General features: G+C 41.6%; 1 protein-coding gene across 1 annotated transcript in view; it reads left to right on the top strand.

The window, feature by feature from the left end:
* Positions 1-24,803, top strand: part of mafa (MAF bZIP transcription factor a) — a 109,218-nt gene extending 84,415 nt beyond the window's left edge. Inside the window, exon 3 of the mRNA XM_019895896.1 lies at positions 24,598-24,803. The gene's annotated coding sequence lies outside the window, so the exon portion shown is untranslated. The remainder of the gene's footprint in view (positions 1-24,597) is intronic.
* Positions 24,804-26,522: the final 1,719 nt, after the last annotated feature.

Genomic DNA, 26,522 nt, shown 5'->3' with positions numbered 1-26,522 from the left:
GATGGAAACATCAGAAAGAAGGAACCCGAGAAACTCGAGAAATGCCAAGGGCTCAGAGAGGAGCTGGAGAGAGCCTGGAAGGTAAAGGTGACAGTCGTGCCTGTGGTGGTCGGAGCACTTGGGGCAGTGACCCCCCAAACTAGATGAGTGGTTGCAACAGATCCCGGGAACAACATCGGACATCTCAGTCCAGAAATGTGCAGTGCTGGGAACAGCAAGGATACTGCGCAGAACCCTCAAGCTTCCTGGCCTCTGGTAGAGGACCCGAGCTGAATGAGGGATGGACACCACCCGAGGGGTGAGACGAGGATTTTTTTTTTTTTTTATACTGTAAATTATAGTTGGCAACAATTTAGCATGAGATTTAGCATGAGAGTTAAAGGGTAACCTGACAATTAACCAGCACATTTACAGGCATGATTGTTCTGGTCCAACGTATTCCACCGCATTCGGTGTGTGAGGAACCATCGTAAAATGTGCATGATGATTACACTGAGATGCAAAATGGCTTTTTCATGCATATATGAAGACGTGTATAAGTTGAAGAGGGGTGGGGGTGGGGGGGGGCAATAAATGTGTGTTTATAACCAGTGCCCAGTTACCATCGATGGACTTTTGAGAGACATATAAATCTGGTAGTACTTGAACTTCAAAACCAGGGAAGGGTATATAGTTCCAAAAGCACACATGCATATTACAAAACTGAAAAGTTTTGGATATTTTTCTGATCTATGGCAGAAACTTTTTGAAGTGGTCCAGACTGCCTCATTCAGCCGTTCAACATACAGTAGCTGAGTGGGCGGCCGGTCCATTAACTATTTAGGTGCACGCAGAGATGGTAGAAGTGGTGGCCAGCATTTTGATGAAAAATAGCAAGTGAAATGGCTCCTGGTGGGACGACACTGGTTCAGATTAACTTTGATATATTTCAGAAGTTTTTTTTTAAAGGCATGGCTATGATTTAAACTTCAACAACTGTCTCATTTTTGTGTCCGAGTACACATACTTAAACAACCTTAACCAGATGTGTGATACATCACCACCGTAGAAGCTGTTTTTTTTTTTTCCTTTTTGAAAGTCTGCAGGTCTCAATGTTACAAAGTCCTACTAGGTCTGAGTCACCACCAAAATGTCCTTGGATATCCCCAAAGTGAGTTCTTGTCAACCAAGCTTTTGTTTCTAGTGGATAGTGCTAATAAGGAGCGCTGCTCATTTAAACTCGTAGAGGTGCCATCAAAAGTTCTGCTCCGTGCTTATCCATGTACACATTACCTTTGCGGTAACAGGTGGAAGAGTTTGAATATATTGCTCATTCAGTATATGTTGGAACCTAAAATAGGGTGGTGTGCTAATTAGCTACATGAATAGGGATTGCTAAAGCAGTCACACCTAAGCCTTGAATCTCCAAAAATTGGAACATACGTTTTGGTTGGATCGGGTCTGGCAACAAATCCTTGCAGTACTCCGTGGACCTATCCAAATATTTACTACAACACACTAATATAAATGTGAAGCAAGTCTGCAAATGTCTTTGGCTAAATCACATCAAGGAAGTGTACAGTTGTTTTTATCTTGCATCTTAATTCATCTTGAAAGCTAATTTCGATTCTCATAAGACCTCCCGGATGTCTTAGACCATTTAATTATAATTATTATTGCATATCTCTACAAATATTAAAGGCCTAAAGTGTATGCTACCTTTTCATTTAAGTGTACATTGCCTGTATCAAGTGTAATTTTCCCATGTTTTGAAATTCACTTCTCACATTAGGTTCGTTTGAGCTTGGTCTTACTCTTAGCACAACAGGAAGCCATTTCGCACGCAGTCTCCACCATTGTTCCAGGCTGTTTCTTTTAAAACGCATTTATGGTGAGTCCTAAGCGCTCTGCCATGGGAGAAACAAAGATTTGTTGATCATTTGGTTCAGTGAAAATTACACACGAGGTCCGCACGCTTAATCCATGGCACATGGAATCATTTACAAATTAAGTGAAGCAAGCAAGGACGTCACTATGAACGATGACAACATGGTCATAAAGTGGAGCCGGGACAGGTAACTTCGGGGACAATGTAAAGGTTACACACACTACAAAGGCCAAACCGAATGTAATCAACAGACACATATAATTTTGGAGAGTTGTGTGTGTGTGTGTGTGTGTGTGTGTGTGTGTGTGTGTGTGTGTGTGTGTGTGTGTGTGGGTGTGTGTGTGTGTGTGTGTGGGTGTGTGTGTGTGTGTGTGTGCGCACGTTAAGTGAGCATCTTGAATGAAAATGCAAAGCTTGAAGACTGCGTTGCAGAGGCAAAGGTCACATATTTTAGTTTGCAAGACAGGAGTAAGACGAATTAACTGACAAATCTAAAGACAATGGCCATGATGTTGAAAGTCAAAATGTACTGTAGCAGCCCTTGGCAACTGTGAACGTTACCCGGCTTTTGAATTATTATGGTATGTGTTCACACATTTTGTCAGAGGCAGTAATATTTTGCAGCGCATAGCCTTATGGATGTGATTGCCCCTTGACCTCTCTTTTCCAGTTTTGTTCAATGCCTTAAACTTAAGTCTGGTCCTTGACCCTTGCTGGTGTAAGCTGCTTTTGGATGGTTAATGGACATAAGTTAAAGTTAATTTCCATGGTACAATGTCAGAGTCACCACCGATTTACCATCAACAACAATGTGTGTGGGCAGTTGTAAGAGGATTACATCGACCAGATGTCTGAGTGTTTAGTTTGGGCTTTAGCTCAGACGGGTTCAGGTCCACCGGGCCTGAAAAATACTGTATGTTTATGCTGTGGGGAAAAAAAAAAAAGTACGCCGGTTTCACAGTGTTCACTCAAAGAAAAACAGTGCTGAATTTTATCAAATACATTTCTTAACACACAACTGCTCATGAAAGTGTTCAGTAAGGGATGTCACTGTCAGTAGCTATGAAACCGTGCCAGTTCCCCCTTATTTTTTTAAAATCCACTACAGTATAACTCAAATCTTTATGATAAAGACATTGTTGTATTGGTTTGTTATATTGATATTTCCAAATGGGTGACAAGGATACAGAAATGTTGAGCTCCTGACGCACTGAAAGAACATCATCTGCCATTTCTCTTACATTCTGTATTATTTGTAGAGTTGAATCTGTAGCTATATGGAAACTGTGCAGGCCAGTGGTTGTCATCCTCTAGACTCACAAATGATTGGGGGAAACATTTCTTATGAGCGCAATCGCAGCTGGGGTACCACAAAAAGACAGCGCAGAAGTGGTCCCAGAGAGAACTCCCAAACCTCAAGACATCAGCTTTTTAACATCCATCAGAAAAAGCCACCTGGTCCCTCCCATGTGATGTGGCTAAGGGTAGACCTGACCTGGAGCTGGATATTTCCAAGGATTTGAGGCAGGAACTCATGTACTTGGGGCATGAGTCAATGGGCTACAATACACTCAGTCACCATCTCTTTTCACTGCTCTGTCGGTGCCCTCATGCACGTGAGGGACTCCATTAGTTCCGCGTGCACGGTGGGAATGTCAGGGCCTCCCCGAGTGGAGAGCGCAACTTCAAGTGTCACATCTGATTGATGGACAAAGGTCTGAGTGCGACCTGGCTGACTTTGACTCCTGTCACCTCGGAAAATTTAAATAAGGGGGCACACGTCGCTTTGTGTCAAGTCTGCCTGAGTTCATGATGCAACAGAAGGAGGTTGAACATTAGTGATTTAAAAATATGAGATTTGTAAATGAACAGCATAGTTCAATGTGTAAATGTAAATTCAGAATGACAATTGATACACACCTTGACAACACTGATGGAAACGGTACAGTTCAGGAATAAATTGCACAAATGAATATAACGTGTAATGGGACTTTCAGGGTATGATACCCCTCTAAAAAGGAGTCTGGATTCCAAATTGGACAATCCGAGGAGTATTGTAGCCCAATATTCGATTGTACATGTTGATCTATATTTACGATTCATGCTTTATATTTCTCAATAGACAATGCAAGTATGTCATGTTTGAGTGGTGCATGTTAAAATTTGTTTTGTTTGAATTGTTGATGGATGTGATTTGTGACAAATGAACTGGGGAAAGTGCATCCCATGTGAATAATTATGGCCACAATGGCATTTGTATAGTTTGGCTTATTATACATTGATGCATCCTCAACCCATATGAATATTACAAATGTGGGATACGCCGCTTAATCCATGGCATTGGCTCCTTGCGATAAATTGTCGCACAAGTCCAATATCAGTGACCTCTGACCTCACAACCTCATTCTTTCAGTTTGAACGAATAATTATTCCAAAGGACCCACTCCAAAAGCTTGGAGAATATTTTTCCAGAACAATGGAAGAATCTCTTATAGCTTTAACAAAAGTGGAGGGTTTTTTTTTTTTTTTTGGACCCTGAACAGTTATTCATATAGACAACCACATATAACGTTAGTATTCTGTCTGCTGTAAAAAGTTGTTTTGTTTGAGAGGAAACAAACCTGAGCAGATTATAAATGAGCTTAGTTACGTCCCCTCTGTATCTGTGACGTCTGTTAGCATTGGAGGTGACGGCCTCTCAGTAGAGGAAGAGCTTTGAACCTGTGGGTTACTCTCTCCACCAGAGGCTAAGCACCACTTCAGATCGGGGGGGGCTTCCCCTAAACAAACATTTCCTGCAGTAAAGACAAGGTCGGGCCCTAACGATGTAGGTCAGCTGGGCTCTTTACAGCAAGGCCCTTTATGAAGACTGAGGCCAGAGATGGACAAATAGCAGGACATTAGCGGTCAGCGGCATCAGCAGGAGCCAGATCTGGATGCAGTTTAATAGCTGTTTGTTGGTGCGGAGGAAGAGTCTCATAAAAGTGGAGACTCTTATCTTTTGTAGACCCTGTGTGTTTGTGTCACAGCCACTGCTGACCATCGGGGAACCGTCATAGACCAGAGTTGGACTACAGGCCATGTTAGCAGTACAGCCTCTGTTTTGTGTGCAACATTGTTTATTTCCGATCCGTACACCTTCAGTCACATCTAAGGATCACGAAAGCAAACATCATGTGTAAACGCGGTAAACACAGACTATGACAATGGTGTAATAGATTTTTTTTTCTGACACCATAATCAGTTCCTCCAACAAGGTTTTATTTGGTGAAAGCTGTGAGGGCCTTTCTCCGCCTGAGGAGCTCTCCTCTACATTGCTGACACCTTTAACGACTTCTTAAATGTCACAGAATGTCAGGCGGCGGGATAAAAGTAGAGGACCACCTCTTGCTCGCCGCTGAACCTCTGTAGTTTTTACTACGCTACAGTGCTGCTGGCCAGGACACATGCGCTCAGGTGTGGCACACATTTTCTCACTAGTGACATGATTTAATGCACTCGCTACTAAGCAGGCGAACGATAAGAGCGTCTTGTCAGTGAAGGAGCACTGATTGAACACAGCATGCCCTTACAAATGTGTGCTTTGAGCATGTTTCTTCGGAGACAATCATCTATCACATCCAGTTTCATATAAAACCTTACATGATAAAGCTTTCTCTGTAGTGCACCATCCAGCCTCGACACACACCGCACTTTTCCCCCCCACTTTCCTCTTCCTTTCAAGAGCTTTAAAATCAGTTGTATTCCCAGGGGAGCGGACTGCTGCTGGGATGAAATGAACATCAACTCTGCTCAATTTTCCATTGAGCTAACCAGGCAGCTCATCTCCATTAATGTCCGCCTAACCAGCCCCGCTCTGGCTCTCCTTGGCTGTGATCTCACCACAAACCGGCTGGGTGGATGTGTTGTGTGTGTGTGTATATGTGTATGCGCGTCTACACATGCTCGTGCGATTTTATGAGAGCTCCGAGCCCAACAGCTGTGCGAGATCTGAGCGTTAGGCCACAGCGAGGCTCTGTTAAGCTCAACAGCATGAGACCGTATCAATTACGCTGCAACAGCGATACGGACACAGCGTGCAGCCTTGAAAGACAAAGACAATGATCGCTCAACATCTCAGTTCCTTTAGCCACATAGTCAGCTGGATAACCTTCACACAAGTTCCGCATCCCGAGAGGAGGACTCGAAATGGACAAGTTTTGTTCTGATAAACAAATAAGTACTTATTTGGGGTACAAAATGACACCGTGTTTTCAAACAAGCGTGGGATTATTTTTTTTTCCCCAGATCGATCGGGTGTATATTTCCGTTAATTTCAATTAATTAATTTCATTAATTTCAAATTCAATTTATAACAGCTGATATAAGTGTATTTTTAAGTTTTAAAGGATGTAGGGTCCATACTTCTAATCAAGCTGGGTGTATTGAGCAGCACAAAGATGGTTCAGTAAATCCTTTGCTTCACAAAAAAAATGTCGTGAGATATTATGACACGATGTTGTTTTTGCTGGTGGAAAAGTGTCTTGCTCCAATACTCCTTGGAAGATCATAAAGATCATGTTCCCGGGCCGGAGAATATTGGTATCTATCAAACCTTGGCAAAGTCCGGCTCGGGTGCCACATACGTCCCGTCTCAGACTGGCCATCACAGTGACCATGAAGTCATAATAAAACAGAAAATAGGCTTGATTTTATTTTTAAAGTTGCGCTTTTATTTTATATGCACACATCTGACCTTTGGTTCAAGCGAGGTAGCGAGAAAGCGCTAGAACGTGTGTCTGCGATTAGTTTTTGCTGTATTTAGTGAGCATCTGTTTTTCCTAGCAAAAAAAAAAAAAAGACAACAGTAGTCCTAATGTGAGCAATGTCTTGATTTCCTGCATGGTGGAGGGAAGATGGCCAAGAGGATTAGGCCTGTTAATTCTGGATACAAATCTACAGTTTCATAGACCATTCATACGTGGCTGTATGAGAAGTCAACATTGCATCATTATCCACCACTTTCAATAATATCATACTTATCTATTTGGGAGCCATAGCTGGAAATGACTCGTGAGTTGGTCCACAAAATAGATAGAATTCTGAATCTGTAAAGAGCTCATTTTAAATATATACACACACACACACACACACACACACACACACACACACACACACACACACACGCACGCACGGAGACACAACCAAGAGTACAACAAAATGGCTTAAAACCTATGCGCAAAACAAACGTTGGTACAAAGTGCACCAACGAAGACAGAAATGACTGCAAAAAGACACATCGCAAGCTAGGAACATCAAGGAGTACAAAAGCGGCGGACAAAGTTGCAGTGGAAAGGAGTAACTTGGCAATGTAAGTAACAAAAACAGCACTATGGAACAGTGAACTCCGGAAATCCAGAATAACAATAAATTTACAGGCCGGGAAGTAATGGCAGCAAGCAATGCGTTATTCAACAACTTCATTCCACTGCTGTTCGCCTTAAAAGCACTCTCGATCTCAAAATGCCTGCAGGTGCGCCTCAACCGGCTCCACCCACCAGCGATCACCAAGCAAGCGGCCAGACAGAACATAAACAGCAACAGAAACCAGCAACAGAACGGTATTAAGTTACAGTAAGACATGCGGCAAACGCCTCGAGAGAACAAAATGCGCCACCTTCAGTCAGCCAACCACGAACAAACACACGCAACATCATTTACTTGGTAAAAGATTGATTAATGAATTGTTTTCTGAGGTAATATATATTCAATGGACAGTATGCCGCAAACACAATTACTCTCAGCATACATTCCAACAGTCATTTTGAAAAGTGAAGATGGACAAATTGACTTATTGTTTGGCTCAGCACCAAAATGACAAAGAGCCGCAAAGTACGGTATGATGATCGTGATATGAAAGATTTATAATGAATACAAAAAAAAAAAATCATTGATGTCTTAATCTGACGCAAAACGATGACAGAAAGTATCGTGAGTGATTTGCACATCAAGTCCAATCTATTTGCAATGTCCAGTGAGTTGCACATTGCGCAGTGAGCGTGAGCCAAAAGGAAAACAAAGGAGCGACTCGAGGTAGGATGCGAGAGTCTTCTCGGGGGACCTTAAACAAACCGATCGGGCGCAGGGAGAACACTTAGCACTGTTCGAGACACTCTAAACAGCCACTGAGGAATTGGGCTCTTACTGGGAAACTTCATCTCTTCTAAACTAGACATCCATATATCCCCTGCTTGTGCGTATACACGCATGTGTGGCTGTTTGTATGCCGGCAAGAACATATCACGTAAACATACACAAGTTACCAAACCTGCAACAGTTTCTCTAATAAAGACAGCCAGTGTATGAAATAAATGTTCCGCTCATGATTTCCCCAAAAATGTTGCAAGTGACTTGATAAGAGGCGCAAAAAAGAAAAAAAAAAACCAAAAACATTCCACTGAGGAGATGAAGTGACCTTATTCCTTCTTCATGTAAAGCAACATTTTGCCTACATCGCCACATTTGGCTAAACAAGATGAGCTTAAATTTAGGCTGCGGGACGTCAACACAAACACGGCATAGAAAGTTCTTGTTTAATTAGGTAACCCCCCCCCCCCCCCCTCCCCTCGCCCCCCACACACACACACACACACACACACACACACACACACACACACACAACACATACATATACACCCTTCACTAAAGTTCATTTCAATTAGTCCCACCTCGGCCCCACTAAGAGCTCTCAGTGATTTGTCAATGCCGTAACTTATTTGTAGCACGGCAGGACACAATGTAGCATGCAAATGTTGTGTATATTTGTGCATGTGTTTTGCTGTTTATGTTTTGTGTGTGACCTGAGAAGGGGGGAAAAAAAAAGGAACTCCTGTGCCCTTGACATTTCCTTTGCGTTCTTAAGATGAATTGCCTGCGTTATTTATGTTTTCAGGAGAGATTCATACATCCCCGCTTTGTTCCCAAACACTCGAATATAACACAAGACAGCCATAAAAATAACCACTGTGTTGAATGATTTAGGTCCGTGTAAAATTATTTGAGGGTGTTAGGTTTTTTTTTTGTGAATTCTAAATCGATTGTCAGCACTGAAAATAGTCGACTAATTATATTGTGATCAATGCCATTCATTTTAAATGTGTTGTATGCTTCATGTGTTTCGACAAGTTTTCTCCTGTTCAGTTTCAGAGCTGTCATGTGATATTGTAGATGGTTTTCTTCCAATACAGTCATTATTGCTGCACGTCAATACACTCCACCATTCCTACACCTTGAATTAAATAATTAGTGTAATCTGTTAAGAATAGCTTAGCAAAAAGGTGCCATCATTTTAAATGTATAGCCCAAAACAGGTTTTTTTTTTTTGGGGTGGAAAAAATAAATGGTTCCAGACACCTTAAATCCTAGATGTCCGGTATATATGCTGTGGTCGGATGGCCTATACGTCCTTCCAAGTATCTCAAAGGTGTTGTGTGTCTGCCCTGTCCATTTTGTGCCACCCTCACAAACACAAGCCGATCAATCAGCTGTAAGTGTAGACATCAGGTCACCTTTGGAATTTATCATTTTTTTGCGTGCGTGTAAAATGAGGCGCTCCTGTGATGGTATGGCCGCTAAATTTAGATTACCTATATGCCAACATCCTCTACCCTTCCTGCCTGCTACAAAAACAAAATTCCTAAAGGTGCAGGGACATTGAGTCCTGAAGACACACAAATGCAGGTCTTTAGATTATTATTATTTTTTTTTTACCAAGTCTATAATGATTCCAAATAACTAAAATGCCACTCGGTAAAGTGCCGATATATCTTCATCTGTTTGATACTAAGTGTGCTATTTCACTCTGCGTGCAGGATTAAAACAAAGATAGTGGCTCAGGACTTCTGCACAGTACTGTATGTTATAAGAGTAATGCACATCCATAATGCTAAAGTTTTTAAGGAGTCAGGATGAAATAAAGTGTCTAATCAGAAAAAAAAAAAAAAACCCTCGAAAATCACCTGCCTGAATTATTTTCCAAGCGGCTGTGGTGCCTTTTTGTTGCTTTCAGAGGTGCTTAGTAGCTCTTGTTTGCACACAATCCGTCGGTGATTATTTCCCGCTTCTGGCTTCATGCGTGCTGATGTGTCTTTTCACAAAGCAGCTTCATTTGCATAGATTTGGCAACGTACCTCTCAAATCTCGAGGAATGCGCTTGAAGGAGGGTTTAAAAAAAAAAAAAAAAAAAAGCAATCACGACGACGGATCTTTCTGTTTGCGATAAAGGTTGACGATATGCCTATCAGCTTGCACTAGATCAGCTCTTTAAGTTAAGATGCTTTTGAAGCCATCAGTCATTATGCCAGATCATCTAGAACAATTTTATTTTTATTTTTTGGGGGGGGGGGAATAATGAAGTTGAAACACTCAAGTTTTTGTTTGGTTCCATGAAAAACTCCATAAGCTTTGAATTGGGATGTTTATGTTTCTTTATTATGTGGAGCCATTTTTTTTCTGCTGAACGCAGCTGCTGGGGTTCTTCCATGCAGAAAGGCCCAATATGGCCGTGTCTGTTAATCAGAGTCCGCAAGCCAAAAGATAGAAAACAGCGAAGAACCACCCGGCGAAATTTAGCACACGATGGCTCCCAGCGGGCATCATTTGGGGACCGGGGAGAGTTTTTTTTCCCCTCCTTCTCCCTTTTCCTTTTTCCTGCATGGTTAGCAGGTTGGAAAGCTCAAACCCAACATTGCTGCTGACACAACCACTCAGGGACGGCTGTAACAGCTCTCTTAGCATGGCACCTGTTATTGAGCCGTCAGAGCGAGAGAGAGAGAGAGGAGGCGGAGGAAGAGGCATTGGAAGAGGAGGAAGAACATTAGAGAAGGTCGGTGCGGACACCCATAACAAAGTGAAGCTAACTTTTAACTCTACCGCTTTCTCAGAAGCCTGCCTGTATGACGGCGGCTGTATACTTTTGCACCCAAACGTGACGAGAGTGATCATTCCCGTTACATTCCAGAATGTTGAATTGGGAGCATTCATCCAGTGTCCGAATGAACCACCTGATTAGAATTGGATTCACCACAGGCTACTTTGGAAACGGAGCAGTGCGTGTGCCTAAAGTGTGGTCGCTTAAGAAACACTACAGTGACTTCTAAGTTGTATTTTTTTATTCAATAATCATGTCGTTTTGTTTGATGACACATGACGTACTGTTTTGTTTCTCTAGTTGGTCTTTGACAGTTGTAAAGGTTTATTTCTTCACAGACAAATTTTGGTGGGCGTTCATTTGCTCTAATGAGGCGATAGTACAGAAATACCAAGTGGATCATAAATTCTCAAAAACATCACCAGATCCATTGGTTTAAGATGCAACTTTTAGTCACAAACTTCCATCCATCCATCCATTTTCCGATCCGTTTTATCCTCAAAAGGGTCACGGGGGGTGCTGGAGCCTATCCCAGCCGTCTTTGGGCAGTAGGCGGGGCACACCCTGAACTGGTTGCCAGCCAATCGCAGGGCACACATTGACGAACAACCATCTGCACCCACAGTCATACCGAGGGACAATTTAGAGTGTCCCACTAACCTGCCACGCATGTATTTGGAATGTGGGAGGAAGCCGGAGTACCCGCAGAAAACCCACGCAGGCATGGGGAGAACAGGCAAACTCCACATAGGAAGGGCGGAGCTGGAATCGAACCCTGCACCTCTGCACCGTGAGGCCGACGCGCAAACCAGTCGACAACCGGGCCGCCCTGACACCAATCAGTCATAACAAAAAAAAATAAACAATAAATTTAAGGTGTTGTTACAACACACAGATCAAAACAAATATGCATTGGAATGAATTATGGATTAAAAAAAAGCTTCATCAAGCTTACACACCCTGTTCTGGGGGCCAGCCAATAATACCATTAACGGCATTGTTCCAAGTCATTATGTGATGAGGAACACAATAATAATTGCCGCACTACTAAAGCATGATGATTTCTTTTATTGAGCTCATCACTTTGTTGAGCATTATTTGTTTGTCTTCCTCTTTCTCCCAGCTTTTTCTTTCTTTCTTAACATTCCATAAATCCTGCGAGGGGCTGCAGTATGAATCCCCGGTGCAGACTCAATATTGTGTTTTGTGGTCTGCTGCCATGTACGCTTAGGAAGCAAAGACTTTAGCGTTATTGGTCTGGAGGGGGAGAGTGGACCTCGACACAATAAGAAGAGCGGTTGAATTCGACACTGGATGTTTCACAAGCTAAAGCACTAAATGTGTGTATTTTGTGTAATAGCACAAGGGTTGCTCTGACAAACTGATAAATATAAAATCACCAGAAAAAAAAAACGTGTGCAATTGCATCTAATGTTGTGGCCTGGTTAATGTTTCACAGTAAAATAACATGTCTTATTCAATAATACAGGTTGCCAGTTCTAATCGAGAGCCTTTGGTGTCCCACACGTGACATTATGTGGTTTAGGGTCTTTCTGACAGAAAAATTCTCACACCGCACATATGGCCCACTGACAAATGTGACAGATGAAACACTGTGTTTGCTTTTGTTTAAGCACCGGCTCTTCTCCTAATACAAGCCTTTTAAGTGATCAAAAGTGCCCGCGATATTTGATGTTGTCTGCGGGGCGGTGTGGTGGAGGGGGGCGAGGTGGGGGAGGGTGGGGGGGTGTTAGAGGCAGAGGAGGTGTCATCTAGTGATATAATGCTCCAGTCCTCTGTCACACTGCGCAGTGTCTGCTGGGAAATAATCTGACATCTCGTGCTCAACACATCGCAGCGCCGAGTGGAGAAAGTGATGGGGGAGCAAAACGTATAAGGCAGAGAGTGATTGGACAACGAGACGAAGGAGAAGAGAAAGGGAAGTAGACACAATTAATTGTGCAGTCCGACCTCCATCATGTCATCACCTGTCAGTATGGATTTGAGAATATAACATTTGAAAGACCTTCCAGCGCAACCATACGATCGATGCTTGAACAACATTCGACGGTGTGGCATGAATGGCACAAGGAAAAAAAATGATATTAATAATTGGTCCTTATCATGGAGAACTACTTTAGAACATGACTTGGAAATCTGGGTAGGGACTTATTTCCCCGATTAAATAAGAGTTTGCACGTTTTGTTGAAAAGTGAAAACAAGAGCCGGAAGTGCGTCTGGGTTAATCAGTTGGCAAAAGGAGAGCAGAAAAAAATGAAGAGATGGTGACAGAGTGAATAAATCGAGTCATTAAGCATGTGTTTGCGGGAACCTACCTCCCATATGACAGTGCGGGGTGGCAGGATGCTTCTGTTTCTGTTCGCTGCAAACAGAGCGGCAGATTTGCTCCTTTTCCGCTCTCCTCGGCACAGCGTTTGCCTCCTGGTTTCAAGGCGAGACTTCAGTTTATGATTCATTTGACATATATTACACATATTCATTAACCTATGCTCATGTCGAATTCAAACGCATTTAAAATTCTTTTTGAAAAGCAATCCCTAACTCGGGTGAAAATTGCATTGAAAACAATCAGGCCATGTTACAGAGCACTAAAGCGTTTGTTTGGTATCCAATTAAATAAAGCAGCGTGTACACAGTGTGCTTTAGTCATTCCAGAATAACAAAAAACGTTGTTACTTTTTTGTTACATACTAAATATCACTTACAGTAATTCCAATAAGAATACGGGGAACATGTGACATCAGGATTGGTGCACGCTCAAACTTGCAGGTGGAAAACAAAGTGTCCAGTCAATCATCGAAAAGTCCTCCCACTGTACATTTCCCCGTGTAATAAATAAGAGAAAAACTGCAGAAAACAGCACAATAAATTAACAAGCTACGGCCAGATCTTTTGCTCCATTTGGTTGGATCGAGTCTAATATTTCTGTTCCTCTGTAATTGTAGCTCGCGATTATGTTAAGTGTCACCACTGCAATGGAACAAATCATTCACCGGCCAGCGGAAAGACACAAGACCAATGATTCCACCTCCATAGGCGGAAATGTTAGCTCAAAACATTCTGACAATGTTGAAAAACTGACATGATACATTCTAATGTAAAACCGGGGTGCACAAGCTGACCTTTTCGACATTGGCTGCCTGCTTTTTTTTCTTTTTTTTTTTTTGACACAAACGCTATTTTTCTTTCTCGTTTATTTGCTCCTTTACATCTCCTTCACTCTGTATTTAGATTTCAGCGCAGAGCTCAATCGTTACTGAGTGATGGTACCATCCCTATAGTGTATATGTTGTAAAACTGTCAGCTGCTGACAGATTGACAGACACGGGGTCAGGCCGTCGATCACGCGGACGAGAGAGTGTGCGAGAGGGAGAGGACAAGGAGGAGGAGGGAAGATGTAGGGAACGACAGAAAACACATGGTGGATTGCCATCACTACCACAAAGGTAAAGTTTATAGTTTTTTTTTTTGGTCAAGAAAATTACACAAAAACGTGCTCAACTAATTTGCATGAAACTTCATAGAAGTGTGGTTGGGCCAAGGAAAAGTCTTTCATGTTTTTGTGTAGTAGGACCTATAGCAGAGGTGTCAAACTCATTGCGGGCCACATTTTAGTTACTGTTTCCCTTGGAGGTCCGTCATGACTGAAACCAAATTTAAAAAGTCAATAGCGGTTTATTCAACGATTGTTTAAGTTACTGAAATGAGGGATTAGGTTACCAGAAAATGCTTACAATCCATCTCTTATTTATTGCATATGATTTTTGGTCGAGATTTTCGCCAGCATCATGCAAGTTGACATGATCTATTTGCTTCCGAGGGCCACATAAAATGACATGGTGGCCCGGATCTGGCCCCCGGGCCTTGAGTTTGACCCCTGTGACCGATAGTTTTCATTAAATGATTTGTCATACACTTGACCCTTGATCAAAGTTTACAGTGGAATCTCCAAAGAGGGACATAAAACTGTTCGTCGTGCTGGTTGACTTTGTTGAAGTTGTTCTTTCTGAACTAAATTTCCCTTTGCAAGTCAGGATATATTGAAGGAATTGTTCCAGATTCCAAATGGTCAACAATGACCACATTTAGTAACTGCCCATACAATGATTCAAGTAATATTTTAACATTATTGAAAAAAAGTTTACACACCCCTGTTCAAATGCAAGGCTTTTATGATACCCATTAAAGAAATAAATAAATGAACCAAGATAAATTATTTTAAAACGTTTTCTACCAGTAATATAACTTTTACAACTCAATGAAAAAATAAAATAACAAGATGGTGAATAAAAATAAATAACTGTTGAAAATTACCCAATCACATTAACCTGATTAAATGGGAGCCATCACATCCCAGCCAGCAGGTGAAGAACTGAGTAGCCCCAGATAAGCGTCAGATGTTCTTGGAGGCTTGTCCTGACATTCTATTTTATTTTATTTGTCTGCAATCTAGAGCAGCAGAAGCCTGACAACCACCTGATCTCTGTATTCTTATTTACTATTGCAAATGCCCCCCCCCCCCTTCCCCTGCCCACAGTTGAGTTCTACAGGGTATAGGTCACATTAATAGTGGAAAAGGTTTTGAAATGACTTCAGATTCAAGGTGCTGGAGAATTGATTTTTTTTTTTTCTTTCCATGGCAGAAGGCTACGCACGGCTGAATGCCCTTCTTTTTTCTGTGATCAAATCTGCCATAAAAAATTAAAGTGCACAACAAACACAGTTGACTTTAGAGCAAATGCAAAGATAAAAGGAGGACCATATCGAGATTAAGTGTCGCTTGTGTAATTTTCAACAGATGTTGATTCAAAGGGGAAAAAAATTTATTTGGTCCAGATGGTTTCAGTCAGAGGGTTCTACAGGGTATAGGTCACATTAATAGTGGAAAAGGTTTTGAAATGACTTCAGATTCAAGGTGCTGGAGAATTGATTTTTTTTTTTTTCTTTCCATGGCAGAAGGCTACGCACGGCTGAATGCCCTTCTTTTTTCTGTGATCAAATCTGCCATAAAAAATTAAAGTGCACAACAAACACAGTTGACTTTAGAGCAAATGCAAAGATAAAAGGAGGACCATATCGAGATTAAGTGTCGCTTGTGTAATTTTCAACAGATGTTGATTCAAAGGGGAAAAAAATTTATTTGGTCCAGATGGTTTCAGTCAGAGGCAGAATGTGAGAGTTGACTTCATTGGTTCCAGCAATGTGTTTTCCCTCCTGATAGGAATTAAAATGGTCCTTCGTTTGTCACCGCTCGCTACACAGTTTAAAACGCGGCAATGAAATGTTCCTTGGTGATAATGCACCGTAATTACTCAAACGCCTGTTCTTTATCTGCAGCAGAGGGTGGACATAAGGAAAATTTCGCTCGGATGAAATTATAAATGCCACAGAGCTGACTTGATTGAAAACACGGAGAAAGATCAGCCCTTTTTTTTGCCAATGGGAGCCATAATCCCTGTCATCATCTTGCTCAAAAACAACGCCGCGTGTTATGCGACCAGTTTAACAGAAACGCCAGAGCGCAGTCAGGCAGGAGCGTCTCCAGCTGCTGGATGCTCCTCCGTATCTTGGCCTGCAATCTGATGTAACACGCTGTTGCTGCGAGGTACAGCACACACCTATCAGGCTTTGATAAATGTATTTGTTTTAGCGGGCTGATGGGTATTGATCCCCAGGGGCGAACATTATGGGACCCTGGAAGACGAGAGGACAGGCCGCCAGCATTTAACCCACACGTGACGACACTCGCTGTGAAGGAGTGGGAATGGCGGCGCTTGGTCTGTGACCGCCACTTGTTCATTTGCAGGTGAAAATGACACGACCTTAAAAGATGGATGGAATGTGCCAATCAGAGAAGGAATGGATGAAGTGTAATCTGGGTATTTGAGCAGGTCTCCATTATTTCTTTTTGAAGTGCCGCCATATAAAAATAGAGTGCACTGTTCAATGCATCGCATAAGGAGATACTCTCAGGTACTTGATCGTGTCCGGCCGCAGGCTCAGAGCAGCCACGGGGCTTCATGGGGGATACAGTATATCACTGACACGCTCGTCGCAGCCCGAGTTTTATCTTTCTCCTGTTTCCTTTGAACACCTCGTCTTTGTCCGTCTCGCTCAACCTGTTCTTATTTAAAGCTGACAGATGATCCATTGAGCTTTTTAAATGCCCGCTCGAAATGTCACATCCCCACTTTCGGTCGCATTTGTCACTTTTCTCCCACTGCGAGACACCACGGCGTTTTCAATAACGTATATGCACACACACGCAAACCCGGCGCGTGAGTGTGTGTGTGTGTGTGTGTGTGTGTGTGTGTGTACTTGTTGCAAACTACTCTTAATGTGTACGCTTTCAAAATCTAATAATCATCATTTACATTTTAGCGGGATTAAACACAATGAAATATATCCCAACAATGTTTTCATAATGTTAGTGATTTTGAAATGTCATTCTTCAAAATACGCAGCCGAGCCATCACAAGATTTTTTTTATTTATTTATGAATTTTTTTTTTTTGATAGTTTGCTGTTCCGAGTTTAGTCACATTCACGCCTCTTCAAGGTCAGAGTTGTGACACACTCCATGAAGGAAACCGCTGCTTGCTTTGTGTCAAGATGTGCACGGCGCCTCCATACTGGGTCTCTCCAAAATCAAAAGCTTAAACGTATACTAGCTAGTTAAAACCCATTTTACTTGATCAAGATTTTCCTTAGCGGTCCATCATGACGTCCACATTTTATTATCTATAAGTGATGAATGATGATGTGGGTGCAGTGTATCGGATTAGAGTTTCCACCGCAGGGCTTTTTACTCAGCGATGAAAGAAATGATGATGACGACTTTCCACAGTGCTGCGCTGAGTCACAACCCACTTGACCCGCTGGCCTGTAAAACTGCGCTTATCTGAACTAAGGATCACGATGATTTTTTTTTTTTTTTTTTGACGAGCCTGAAGAATATAAGTCAAGTTTGTACATCATTTGGACCAAACAAACTTATTATTGCCCATCAAGCATCACGAAGCGTTTTTGTGCACTCTTTCAAATTCAGTGGCTTCTTTTACCATTTTGAACAAGGAAGAAAAATTTCAAACTGCCTCTCGGAGAACTCAACGTAAACATAACATTGACCCACTCAAACTTTTCTTTCCAGCTGTGCATGTAAATAGGGACAACGTGACATAATTCAAATATAATAAAGTGCTTTGCATTTTCAATTAAAACATTTTTATGTGAATTGAAAACAATAATATTTGGGCATTAAACATGACAGATACATATTACCACTGAAGCATAAACTTTACGTTGGGTGATGGTCTAGTAACTGTGGTTAGCGTTTCCGATGAAAATGTGACTTTGTACTTATTCGCGTTCTGAATTCCACACACCAGTGGCATTTTAAAAAGGATTTCCATTTACACAGAGGTGCAAAAACAGGAAGCAACAAAAGTTTGCACTATGTCAAGGAAAATTCCAGTATCTTTTTTTTTTAATTCTGTAAAAGCGGGCTATTTGAGCAGACGACAAAAGAACCAAACATGGAGTTGAACTAGCAGAAATATTTGCATCTAAGGATCTGTGGCAAACATATGTGAAATTACCAAGAAATGGAAAACTCTTCCTAATTTTAACAGCGAAGTTTAGGAATAAACGTATTTAATTAATCCATACCGAACATGTATTTATTGCACATCTACATTTGATTCAATCTTTCATCATGTTATTGTTCTTTGATTTTGATTCACTTTTACCATTTCATTATTATTCCCGTCCTTTTATTTCCTGATTTTTATTTATTTGTGGAAAGAAATACGATACCGATTTTGTGCCGAAGCGAAGATTGGTCTTAGTCAAGTGACAAGGCCCTGAAGTTGCTGGGAAAATCATGAAATGGTGTGTATTCAAATTTGCTGTTCCGAGTTTAGTCACATTCACGCCTCTTCAAGGTCAGAGTTGTGACACACTCCATGAAGGAAACCGCTGCTTGCTTTGTGTCAAGATGTGCACGGCGCCTCCATACTGGGTCTCTCCAAAATCAAAAGCTTAAACGTATACTAGCTAGTTAAAACCCATTTTACTTGATCAAGATTTTCCTTAGCGGTCCATCATGACGTCCACATTTTATTATCTATAAGTGATGAATGATGATGTGGGTGCAGTGTATCGGATTAGAGTTTCCACCGCAGGGCTTTTTACTCAGCGATGAAAGAAATGATGATGACGACTTTCCACAGTGCTGCGCTGAGTCACAACCCACTTGACCCGCTGGCCTGTAAAACTGCGCTTATCTGAACTAAGGATCACGATGATTTTTTTTTTTTTTTTTGACGAGCCTGAAGAATATAAGTCAAGTTTGTACATCATTTGGACCAAACAAACTTATTATTGCCCATCAAGCATCACGAAGCGTTTTTGTGCACTCTTTCAAATTCAGTGGCTTCTTTTACCATTTTGAACAAGGAAGAAAAATTTCAAACTGCCTCTCGGAGAACTCAACGTAAACATAACATTGACCCACTCAAACTTTTCTTTCCAGCTGTGCATGTAAATAGGGACAACGTGACATAATTCAAATATAATAAAGTGCTTTGCATTTTCAATTAAAACATTTTTATGTGAATTGAAAACAATAATATTTGGGCATTAAACATGACAGATACATATTACCACTGAAGCATAAACTTTACGTTGGGTGATGGTCTAGTAACTGTGGTTAGCGTTTCCGATGAAAATGTGACTTTGTACTTATTCGCGTTCTGAATTCCACACACCAGTGGCATTTTAAAAAGGATTTCCATTTACACAGAGGTGCAAAAACAGGAAGCAACAAAAGTTTGCACTATGTCAAGGAAAATTCCAGTATCTTTTTTTTTTAATTCTGTAAAAGCGGGCTATTTGAGCAGACGACAAAAGAACCAAACATGGAGTTGAACTAGCAGAAATATTTGCATCTAAGGATCTGTGGCAAACATATGTGAAATTACCAAGAAATGGAAAACTCTTCCTAATTTTAACAGCGAAGTTTAGGAATAAACGTATTTAATTAATCCATACCGAACATGTATTTATTGCACATCTACATTTGATTCAATCTTTCATCATGTTATTGTTCTTTGATTTTGATTCACTTTTACCATTTCATTATTATTCCCGTCCTTTTATTTCCTGATTTTTATTTATTTGTGGAAAGAAATACGATACCGATTTTGTGCCGAAGCGAAGATTGGTCTTAGTCAAGTGACAAGGCCCTGAAGTTGCTGGGAAAATCATGAAATGGTGTGTATTCAAATGTTCAAGGTGTGTGTGTGTGTGTGTGTGTGTGTGTGTGTGTGTGTGTGTGTATTATAGTATTTTATGCCAACACAGCTATTCACTTTGTTTAAAAAAAAAAAAAAAAACAAGGAGCGTATAAATCATCTCGCCAAACATGTTTCCGTTGTTTTCATCTTCCCATTATGGCTGTCAATGAAACCATGGAGCTTCCACTTCCTGTAAAATTGCATTAGATTTCCAATATCCCTGACGCGTTTTTCCATCTTTCACAGATCAAGACTTTGCAGGCTTGTTGGATGAAAAATTATCAATACAAGATAAAGCATCAGCGAAAGAGTCAAAACCGTTTGCCCACATGCTCTTGGTGCCCAGCATTAATTATGAAGCCACTGGCTCAGAACTTCATTTTCAATGCATGGTTGAGGTCAACCCCAATGTTTGATTCAGCGGTGCATTTGTTGAGTAAAATGCAAACAATAAAAAGGCTATTAAAGCTCGTACATGACTCCTCCTTTTTCTCCTCTAGTAAATGCTGGGAAATATGGAGGGTGGAGTTTGTTGGTGTGAGAGGTTGTTAGTGTCTCTTCTTTTTTCAAAGCAGTTTACCAAAGCTTAAAGTTGGGTGTGGGGGTCGAAAAAAAGGCAAAAACTGAAAAAGAAGCGGGTGGAATGTCTGTGTGTTACAATTAGGGTGTTCATCTCTCCACAAAAGACTGTTCAGTACAGTTTTTGAGAGGTGGGGTGGGAAAGATTCAAGAACGGTTCGATTTGTGGGAAGATTTGATCCAGGCTGGACTCGCTTGGATTACGATTCGATTCGATATGGTACGATGCGGGTATGATGTGATTATTTTTTAGTTGTCTTTTTAAAGACATTTGAATGAACTTGTCAGTACCATTTACTTCTAAGGTATATATCCATCCATCCATTTTCCAATCCGCTTTCTTCTCACAAGGGTCACGGGGGGGGTGCTGGAGCCTATCCCAGCCGTCTTCGGGCAGTCGTCGGGGGACACCCTGAACTGGTTGCCAGCCAATGGCAGGGCACACAGAGACGAACAACCGTCCGTGCTCACACTTACACCTTGGGACAATATAGAGTGTTCAAACAGCCTAACACACATGTTTTTGGAATGTGGGAGGAAACCGGAGTACCCGGACAAAACCCACACAGGCACGGGGAGAACATGTAAACTCCACATCGGAAGGCCGGAGCCGGATCGAACCCATGACCTCTGCACTGTGAGGTTGACGCGCTAACCACTTGACCGTCTTGAAATATATGTATCTCCAATAAATAAAAGAAAAATCGCTAGGTATCGCGATATATGTCAAAGTAGAACAATTCGGTTTGGCTCAATTCAATGCACTTGCATCTTTTAAATGTTAAAAAAAATAAAATAAAAATTGAGCACTCATAACAGTATACACTTCAGGTGTGACTGATTTCTCAAGGTAGCTAAATAAGTCATCATCACCTATAGCAAAGATATGCTTCAGTGGGTGGCTACCGAAAAGCGTTATGACAAACTTCAGCGCTCCTTTGTTTTGCACTCCTGTTTAATAAAAATGGATTTACTATCTTAATAACATGTTAATCTCAAAACACAAAGGCGCCAGGGTTATGACTCTCTCAAGCCATCCACCAAATTTCCTGTTTTCCCCAATGACATCCGGAGAGGGCTATAAAAGTGGATAGCAACCATTAAAAAGACACGTGTCAATATCAGCAATACAGCCTGACCAAGCTTCTTATCAATGATGTGCGGCTGGGTTTCAAAGTCATTCATAAAATGCAAAGGCAACAGAAAAGTGATTAAAAAAAATTCAATATGAGAGGATAATCTCCCTCTGAACTCCTGTTTCGATGCCAGCATTGAGCATATACACACAGTAGTTGGTTGTCTTCCACTGGAGGTCTCTGTAGATGTTGCGCAACTCCTCCGAGCTGATATAATGTTGGACAAACTACACCAAAAAGTTTTGATGAATTGACGCGAATTTATTTGGTAAAGTTGTAGCACCAAATAAAGTCATCTGGATCCAGATAAAAAATTTTTGTGTAGACTCTACGTCGACTTTTTCTAATGTACCTGGAAAAATACAGACTATGCATTTACTTCAAAAATGTTTCTGCATCCAGATGATTTTATTTTGTGCAACCAGTTGACGAAATAAAATTGAGAAAATACAACACGCCATTTTTCCTTCCAGTGTCGTTAAAAGTGAATCAACAGTTCCACTATTGTTGCAACCAAGTAGTAGACCTTCATTTTGACCTTCTTGGAAGGCATGATTCAACAACCAACTTCACATAATTGAAGATTATTAAAAAATAAACAATGAAGAAAAGCCCAAACTCAAAAGACAGTCATCCATCCACCCACCCTCTTTTTTTCTTTTTCTTTTCTTTTTATACACCGCATGTACCAAGGAGGAATGTCCTATCCCAGATGACTTTGGGCGAGAAGTGTTGTATATACTGGATGGATCTCCAGCCACTTGTAGGGCACAACACTCTTTTATATGGCGTGTCAAATTTAGAAGCCGTATTTATGTTACTACACTGTTATTACAATGACAAAAGTTTTTTTTTTTAATCGACTTAATTTTATTTTGTCAAGTGGTTGCACAAAATAAAATAATCTGAATCCAGATACATTTAAGAACATTATATATCTACTTAAAAAAATGTACTGTATCTGGATCCAGATATTTTTATGTGTGCAACCACAATAAAATATATATATTTTTTCCGTTTAAGCAAGAGCCGATGATTCCGCTAAAATATCCTTGCAGCAGTTTGCATTTTTACAGTTTCTTCCTGAGATCAAGGTTGCTGGTTTAATTGAGCGTGTACTAGACCCATGGCTGAGAAAGCGGGCAGAGGAGCATTGATAAACTATAAAATGGTTCCAATATGGTCGATCGATGAGGCTTTGTGAGCAGCTCCCTTGAGGCTTTGATTTTCCACTCAAACAACAGTCCGGGATCTCTGCTCTTCAAAGGCAATCGTCATCTTTGCTGTTATTGTTCTTGTTGTTTTCTCCCCTCCATGTTTGAGTGATGTCACTGAGGTCGATTTTATCCATGTCCATAAAGGCTCTCCCACACTTGAATCACCCAGGAGACGGCATCTGCTGGTCTGTGCAATGGTAACAACCGCCAATAAAGGTCAATCTCCCATGGTAATAGCCAATTGGGTTTGTTCCCATTATTGGCGCTCTGAGCTGTGGTCAACAGATGGAGAACTGGCACCACCGCAAGTTACGCTTGCAGTCGAAGATGGCTCGCTTGGTTCAGTCTTGAAGCAATCTTGTGCTTCAGCTTGCGTCGGTCTGCACATCACTCCATCATCCACAGTGCCCATATGAGGAGACTTGTCGCCGTTGCGTCACAAGAGCGTCGCCAGTGAGGGCGAACTGTCTAACCATTTCTGCTAATTGCCTCATTAATGATTCACCAATGTTAGGCTGCTCTAGCACTTCGCTGCGGGGAGCAAATTGTTCTGATTGGTTTGCCTCTGTCAATTATTGATGAGGCGGTGAGCTGAAGTGCTAACACCTGGCTTTGCAGGTCCAAATGGCCGTGCATTCCCATCACATACTCTGTTATCACACACCCTGGGACCACATTGACTCTTGAGGAGCTGCGGGGTCCTGACTGCTGCTTTTTCTCTCAGAGTGGATGTAGCATGCCCGGGGCAATAGCTGTGATCTCTGCGGTGAGGTTATTGGCTCTCTGCTGTGCAAAAGGTGGACAATGCAGCGATGGAGTGCTTGTAGCAATTCGTGGTTTGAAGTGGGATTGCCACATGGAGAGAGGCAATTGATATGACTGGGGATCTATGACACAACAAAAACTTAGAATATCCCTCAATAAAGCGTAAACTTGCGCCAAGCTGGAAAGACCGTCTGAATATGAACACTGGACATAGCAAGGAACAGTGTCAAAGGTTACAAGAACTGAAAAAAATCATCCTCAGTGTGCCACAAATAAGCAGTAAATATTAAATGGCTCTTTTGTGTTTTTCATAAACATTTACGTACTGTATATGTGCAGCGTAAAACACAACAAACAAAACTTAACATGCTACACGGACACCTTGGAGTAGCGCCAATGTTAAGATCGCTCGTCTACCTTTGGCCTTAATTGAAGCTGAATGAAGAGTCAACCCCCGTGCAGACGACACTGTCGCTCTGCATCTCTGCCAAGTGGGCTCGCCGTGTACACTCACAGGGTGGTCACTCTGCCTTTGTTTTTTACACTGGCATCGGTGACAGCAGAGCCCTCCCCACCCCATATATAATGCGACCGTGACTCACTGTATGTCACCATAATTCCTGCAGGGCTGAGACAAATGTACCATACAGCTCGTAATGCGGTCTTCAGTTTCTCATACTTAACATTATGGCGATTGTATGGAAGCACGACAACGCATGTGTGAGAATGTGGTTGTCTGAATCACACTTAGTAACTCCACTTTTCTTTTTTCTGTGTGTTCCCGCCCTCTCCCTTCTTACTTTTTTCAGACAACTCCACAAGTGAGCAGTGAGGACATCAGAGCGGCTGGCCAATCGCATGAAGACACCAACAAAGCACAACATTCAAAAATGTCTTCGCCGGGGGAGGAAGACAGACCGGCTGATAGCCCTCCAAATTGCTACTTTTGACTCTTCCCTGATATTTTGCTTCCAGCTTTTTTTTTTCTACAAAACCTGAAAAAGGGGAAAAAAGACTACACTCAAGAGACAGTGACATCAGGAGGACTATTTTCCTTTCGGCAGGAACCTCACTAATGCATGCTCCTGTAAATAGATCATAATAAAACCGTACCCACACTCCTAATGCGGGCCGCATACCAAGTCGTTCTCACCATCCCATAAACCTTCATGACTGTGTATAGTCCTCATGGCCCACCATTTTCCAAATGAAGCCACTATCCTTCTTGTTCCAGACACCATGTAATTATCATTTCCAGTATCATTTCTCGTCAGCTTATTGGGACTGTTAAAAAAAAAAAAAACAAAAAAAGCAAAAGTTGCTTCTAATTATTCCTGGCCTGGTCTTCCCCCTTCAGTATTCTCTTTAGTACATGTAAATAGAGACGAATGAAGAGAAAAGCATGAAACACTATACATTGCATAGTGTATCACGGCAGTTCTTCAGTACCATATTGTAGATCGCAACATTCATATGTGGATATTTTAGAAATAATTTCCAACAAAATTTTAACTTGTTTTCTAATACAAACACTCTATTATGTCTTTTTTGCCAGACTGCATTAAGATCTTACATCGAGGTAAAACTATTTGTAGATCAGCTTTTGTGACGTTACAAGGTAAAAATCACAAACAATTTCTACCGGTAAAAATGAAACCGCGGCGAAAGGGAAATGTCTGTGTTTCAAGTGTTCAACATGGCTTGGAAAAAGTTTCTTCATGCTGGTGTGATTCAGATGTTTCCATCATTCCTGCCCCAACTCGTCGTTTAGGTGGCAACTTTTTTCTTTGCATGGATGTCGGTGCTCTCATTCTGACCTAATAAATGGGGCAAAGAACACCTCCTCGATTGCAATGTCAATGAGGACACCTCTGTCTTCTGTGGACCATTATGATTACCAAAATGGCCTGACAGATCAAATGCCAAACCAGTGGACGGACGACCTCAGTGGGAATGAAAGACAGCCTTTACACGGTCAACAGGGAACCTGAACACTGCAGGTCCACCATATAACACCCCCTACCTCTCAGTGAGTGATCTGCACAGAGGCGTCTGTCACTTATTTCCGACTCCTTCAATCTGCTTCCCTGCTGCATGACTCGAGGAGAACCATGCTCATTGTTGGATGCTACAAGCGGACGTTTGACTCGAGGAAATAAAACAAGTGTTCACTTGGACGCTCAATGAAATAAGCTAGCACGGGTTAAGCAGTTCACAACCAAAACATGGCACTGCTCAAATATACCACTGTATATATGTACAGTATTTCCACAATGTATAGCCAGAGATGCTGCATGTTGTGTTAGAACTTGATCACTACATACCGTAGGTCTCATCACAACTCACGTAGTTTCAGCTCACCTATTCCAATAGTGAATGTTGTTACACAGGCGAATAGGCAGCAGCAGAGTCCATAACTCTTAAACCTTTTTTAAAGAAGACGTAACCTCACTTTTGATGTTCCACACAACCTGGTCACAGTGTGCGTGGGTGGGGGAAGAGAAGAAGGCAAAGCGAACTGGGGCGCGCCAATTAAATGGCAGCTCACAAAGTGGTTCGGGGCATCCTGCCAGCAGCTGTCTATTCATCCAACGTCAAAGGGATTTGTACATCTCAGCGAGTCGAAACGCTGCCAGAGAAGTCCATAACCGAAGTAGAAGTTCTGAAAGTATCCAACATTTGGTCGAGTGCACTTTTGGTCCGTTTGCACTTAAAGGTAATTGTTTGCGATCAA

Source organism: Hippocampus comes, unplaced genomic scaffold, assembly GCF_001891065.2.
Source record: "Hippocampus comes isolate QL1 unplaced genomic scaffold, H_comes_QL1_v1.1 scaffold80, whole genome shotgun sequence".
Classification (NCBI taxonomy): Eukaryota; Metazoa; Chordata; class Actinopteri; order Syngnathiformes; family Syngnathidae; genus Hippocampus; species Hippocampus comes.
This window is presented reverse-complemented; position numbering and strand designations above follow the sequence as displayed.